Genomic DNA, 6,259 nt, shown 5'->3' on the forward strand with positions numbered 1-6,259 from the left:
TCGCCCCCAATTTCTACTACAGGTGAACTTCGTCCGGACTCCTACGGGAGTCGGACTTCATCCTCGACTTCTACTGCAGGCAGACTTCGTCCGGATTCCTACGGGAGCCGGATTTCATCCTCGACTTCTACTGAAGGTGAACTTCGTCCGGACTCCTACGAGAGCCGGACTTCATCCTCGACTTCTACTACAGGCAGACTTCATCCAGACTCCTACGGGAGCCAGACTTCGTCCTCGACTTTTACTGCAGGCAGACTTCATCCGGACTCCTATGGGAGCCAGACTTCATCCTCGACTTCTACTGCAGACAGACTTCATCCGAACTCCTACAGGAGCCGAACTTCGTCCTCGACTTCTACTGCAGGTGAACTTCATCCAGACTCCTACGGGAGCCGGACTTCATCCTCGACTTCTACTGCAGGCAAACTTCATCCGGACTCCTATGGGAGCCAGACTTCGTCCTCGACTTCTACTGTAGGCAGACTTCATCTGGACTCCCACAGGAGCCGGACTTCATCCTCGACTTCTACTGCAGGTGAACTTCGTCTGGACTCCTACGGGAGCCGAACTTCGCCCCCGACTTCTATTGCAGATGGCCCTCGCCTATAGTACTAACGCTCAAGGCACCCAATGGTGGACGGCCTGCCAGCAGCGTCCGGCTCCTTCCAGATGGATAGCCACCTCTCTCCGCCAGGTGCCTCAACCGAACCTCAGCCCACATGCCTGGACCCCCTGGTAGGCCATAGTAATGGCCACGACTCTGCTCCACTTCCTGCGATGAATTCCGTGCGACTCCATTACTCCCTGGCAGGCCACAATAACGGCCACGATTCTGCTCCACTTCCTGCGATGGATTCCATGCAACTCCATTACTCCCTGGCAGGCCGCAGTAACAGCCATGATTCTGCTCCACTTCCTACGACGGATACCGTGCAGTCTCTCCACCCTCTGGCAAGTCGCGACAATAGATGTTGCTCCACTACCCACAACAGGCTCCACATGTCAGGCAACAATAATGGCCACGATTCCACTCCACTACTCTTCATTACAGACTCCTCCTGGCTCTGAACGGTGCACTGACAGATGGTTACAAAATGTCGCCATCAAGCCTGTTGCACCCTCCGCCTATAAAAAGGGAAGACTCCAGATACATTACTCTCTAAGCTCTAATTTCTATCTCGAAACTCTGCTAAAATTTCTATTCGAGCACTCCATTCTTGTTGAGGCAGAGAACTGACTTGAGCGTCGGAGGGTCTTGCCGGAGCAACCCCACCTCCAGTTTAGACTTCTTTTGCAGGTCTCGACGGCGACTGCGACTCCCTCGACTCCAGCTTCTCTGATGCATGCGGATTTTTGCACCAACACATTTAAATTTGAAATTCAAATTCGAACAGTAAATACTTTACTGTAATATGTTCAGAACACAATACCTTTGTGCGGGTAGTAGATCACCGCAATCTGATCACCGTCGGGAGAGTCTGATCGTCACGACATAACCACACAGCATATCTGACCTCTGCAGATCATCCACATGAAGCTCCCGATCTGATCGACTCCTCACGAGTGCTAGCTCGTTGTAGAGCCCTTTTGACGGTGGATGCTGATCGAACTCCTTCGATCGATGTCTGTTGATTCTTCGGATGCTTCGGATCATCAACAGACATACTTAAGAGGATGTTGAAGATCTCTCTGAGATTTTGTGGGCTCATGACACTCGTAGCTCACTTTCTCACTTTCCAAATCTCAGGCTAAAACTCTAGGGAACTCACCAAAAATCTTGCACCCACTTTTCTTTCTTTTCATTCTTTTTCTCTTGGAAGGATATGGACTTCCTTCTCATGCACAAGACTTCTCACGCCCCAAAATTTTTTCCAAAAAACTTCTTCTTCCATGCCCCACTCTTCTTCTCCTTTTATAACAACGTCAAACATCTTATCCAAAAGAAATGATAAAGATGAGTAATTGTATATTTGAATTCAAATCAAATTTTGAATTCAAATGGACACCAACTCATCCCTTATCCACTAAAGGCATGAGGCATGGCTTAAATTGTGCATGGAGTGATTTCATGAAAAATCTTTTCTCATGTAATAAATAGGACGTAAAAAATGAGATAAGGTGCAAAGATTGATTGCCCATTCAAATTCAAACTTTATTTTAAATTTGAATGGCCAACCAATCATCCTTATCCATCCATTTGGCACATTAAAGTGGGGTGTGGAGAGGGCTTGGTGTGAGGAAAAAATTCATGAGAAGTTCCTTCTCATGAATCCAAATGGGTGCAATGGAAGTGAGGTGGCACATGGAGATTGGGTCAAGGTGGTTTAATTATTTAAACCAACCTAATTGAACCAAATAAGTTAGGTCCAATTAGACTAATTTAAATCTAACTTAATTAGGCTTAATTAGGCTCAATAAAATTATAATCAAATCAGAAATTGACTAATCCCAACCCCTGATCAAATCAGGGACCAAACCATCTCGACGATTAGGTCAACTCTTAACCTAATCGGGTCAAACCCAACTGAATCTAATTCAATTGGACTTGATCCAAAAATAATTACTTAATCAAATTGAGTTAATTAGTGATCAAATCACTAATTAAATCTCTCATAAATATTGAGTCCAAATCCAATAGGTAATCGAGCATCAGAATTCATCGATATGTAACCCTGATCGAAGAGTCCCAAACTAGTGGGACTCTTGACCCTGGTACCCAAAATGTGTGAGACTCATGATCAGAGAATTCTGATTCTCGATCATAGAGTCTCAGACACGTAGGACTCATAGTCCACGAGCATTAGAACTCTTCATCAGCCATCAGATCAGATAGGAACCTCTAATATGTGTGACCCCGTAGGTTCGAACCTAAGCTGATAGCACAGGAACCAATTCCTGTACTAATCGAAGTGACCATCTAGCAATGATACCCGATGATCGGATAGGTCGAATGGTCACAATCGCAGCACACAGAACATACGTGAATATGGTTACAGTGTAATTCATCCTTTTGACCTCTGTGTTTAGGATGACTCAGGGTTAAACTGTCAACCCTGATCAGATCATCCGAATCGTGCTCAACTCAAACAGTCCTGTGACTCCTCACAAGGACTACCCTGGCCAAGGTTTTGCTAAATTAAAACATAATAGTACACAGCTCCTAAACTGGAGTGATCAATCCCATCTTGACACATGCACTGACAAGTCAAGTACTTGACTACACCCAGCAGCCTTCCGTCACTGAATTAAAAATTCATGTAGTCCAGTACCTAAGTGCAGTGAGTTGCTTGCAAGTCACCGTGGCAGTCTCAGGTCGGAGGGATATTTATACCCATATTCTAATGGAGCAAATCTTGACAGCAGAAATAGCTCCAGAGTCGGTCACGTTCAGTGCAGATGTACCCTTACATCTCACCTATATACCATACCAGTGTCTCCACACTCATTGATTAAGAGGACAACTAACCTATATAGCACACAATGATCTATGTTTGATAAATATTATCGTCCTTGGTAACAACGTATCATTTGGTCATGAACAGATTTAAGGACTAAACGACAAATCCTTCTTTGTCGAGTCTAAATAGTCCTAAGGACTTCATCATAACATAGGAGTTCATTAGAAGATGAAATATTTTGTGACGAAAAAACTTAAAATAATTTTTATTAATTCATAATTCATGTATAAATATAAAAATGAGCACAACCGTCAATAAGCTGACGATTGGCTTTGGGACACTATTCCCAAAAATCTCTCACTTGGCCTAAAGCCAATCGGTGCAGTATCTAATACCCATCTTCGACTTGTAGTTGTCGAACTCCTTCACTGCAATGGCTTTAGTGAATGGGTCAGCCAAGTTCTCCTTCCCGTCGATCTCCTAAAGATCTACGTCACCTCGATCCATAATTTTCTGGATGAGATGGTTGCGGCGCAGAATATGCTTCGTCTGCTGGTGTGCCTTTGGTTCCTTCGCCTGAGCAATGGCTCCAGAGCTATCACAGTAGAGCAAAACTAGACCAATAAGGAAGGGTGCTACTCCGAGCTCGGTGATGAATTTTTTTAGCCACACCACTTCTTTGGCAGCATCTGATGCAGCGACATACTCCACCTCGCAAACTGAATCAGCCACTATGTGCTGTTTGGAACTTTTCCAGCAGATAGCCCCACCATTAAGGGTAAAAATAAATTCTGACACACTTTTACTATCATCATGATCAGATTGGAAATTAGAGTCTGTAAACCCTATAAGTCTCAAGTCCGATTCACCATAAACAAGCCACTAATCCTTAGTATTTCTTAAATACTTTAAGATGGTTTTAACAACCTTCCAGTGATTCTCCCCTGGATCAGATTGGTATCTACTCACTATCCCTAGTGAGTATGCCACATCTGGTCGTGTACATGTCATGGCGTACATGATAGATCCCACTGCAAAAGCATATAGAATCCTACCCATATGCTCTCTCTCTTGAGGTGTTGTCGGACAATCCCTCTTCGAGAGAAAAATTTCATGGCCTATCGAAAGATAGCCTTTCTTGGAATTCTCCATGCTGAACCTCTTTAGCTTAGTATCAATGTACATGGACTGAGATAAACCAAGCAACCTTTTAGATCTATCCCTATTGATCCTCATCCCTAGGATGTAGGAAGCTTCTCCCAGATCCTTCATGGAGAACTGTGACGACAGTCAAATCTTTATTCTTTGTAATGCAGGGACATCATTCCCGATTAAGAGAATGTCATCCACATACAATACAAAAAATCTACTATTGGACTATTAGCCCATTTATAAATGCATGGCTCTTCTCTGTTCTTAACGAAGCCATACATCTTGATCGTCTTATCAAAATATATGTTCCAACTCCGTGATGCCTGCTTAAGTCCATAAATGGACCTTTGTAGCCTGCACACCTTAGACTCATCTGTGGATGTGAATCCTTCAGGTTGTATCATATACACCTCTTCATCCAGCTCTTCGTTTAGGAAAGCTGTCTTCACATCCATCTGTCAGATTTTATAGTCCAGATGGGCAGCTATCGCAAGCATAATCCGAATGGATTTGAGCATTGCCACAGGAGAAAATGTCTCGGCATAGTCTATACCATAACGTTGATGATATCCCTTGGCAACCAGATGGGCTTTATAGGTTTCCACCTTTCCATCTGCGCCTCTCTTCCTCTTGAAGACCCACTTACACCCTATGGGTTTTACTCCTTCGGGTGGGTCAACCAATATCCACACATCATTGACCTTCATGGACTCCATTTCGAATTTCATGGCCTCCAGCCATTTCTCAGAGTCGGATCTCTGCATTGCATCCATGTAGGTGATCAGATCCTCATCGTTTTCATCAAATTCGATAGGATCGCCATCCCGGACCAAAAAACCATAGTATCTATCCGATTGACGTGGTACTCTACCAGATTGCCTTAAGGGTGCTTGAACAATGGGCTTCGGATCTGATCTAACCAAATTCGGTTCAGGTTCAGCAACTTGTGTCAGTTTTTCCACCTGTCGAACTTTGTCAAGTTCGATCTTAGAGGCAACAGTCCTTTCACCAAGAAACTCCTTTTCCAAAAAGTTTACCTTAAGGCGGACAAACACTGTTTGCTCATCAGCTAGGTAGAAGTAATACCCTTTGGTCTCTTTTGGGTACCCTATAAAATTACACTTGTCAGACCTAGGTCCAAGCTTGTCCGTAATTAAATGTTTAACATAAGCCGGACACCCCCAAACCCTAAGGTGCGAGAGTACTGGCTTACATCCTTTCCATATCTCATATGGCGTTTTGGTTACAGACTTACTCGAAACTCTATTTAGAAGGTAACAAGCCGATTCGAGTGCATATCCCCAGAGGAAGATCGGCAGACCAACAAACCCCATCATGGATCGAACCATATCCAACAAGGCCCGATTCCTCCTTTCAGACACACCATTATGTTGTGGTGTTCCAGGAGGAGTCCACTGAGAGAGAATCACATTCTCCCCAAGATATGTCAGAAAGTCATTGAAAAGGTATTCACCTCCTCGATCAGATCGAAGAGTTTTAATATACTTTTCAATTTATTTTTGTACCTCATTTCGGAATAGTTTAAACATTTCAAACAACTCCGATTTATGCTTCATTAAATAGACATACCCATACCTTGATAGGTCGTCTGTGAAGGTTATAAAGGAGAAATATCCACCTCTTACACTTGAGCTCATGGGTCTACATACATCATAATGTACCAAACTCAAGAGTTCACTAGCTCGCTC

Source organism: Elaeis guineensis, chromosome 8 (genome assembly GCF_000442705.2).
Source record: "Elaeis guineensis isolate ETL-2024a chromosome 8, EG11, whole genome shotgun sequence".
Classification (NCBI taxonomy): domain Eukaryota; kingdom Viridiplantae; phylum Streptophyta; class Magnoliopsida; order Arecales; family Arecaceae; genus Elaeis; species Elaeis guineensis.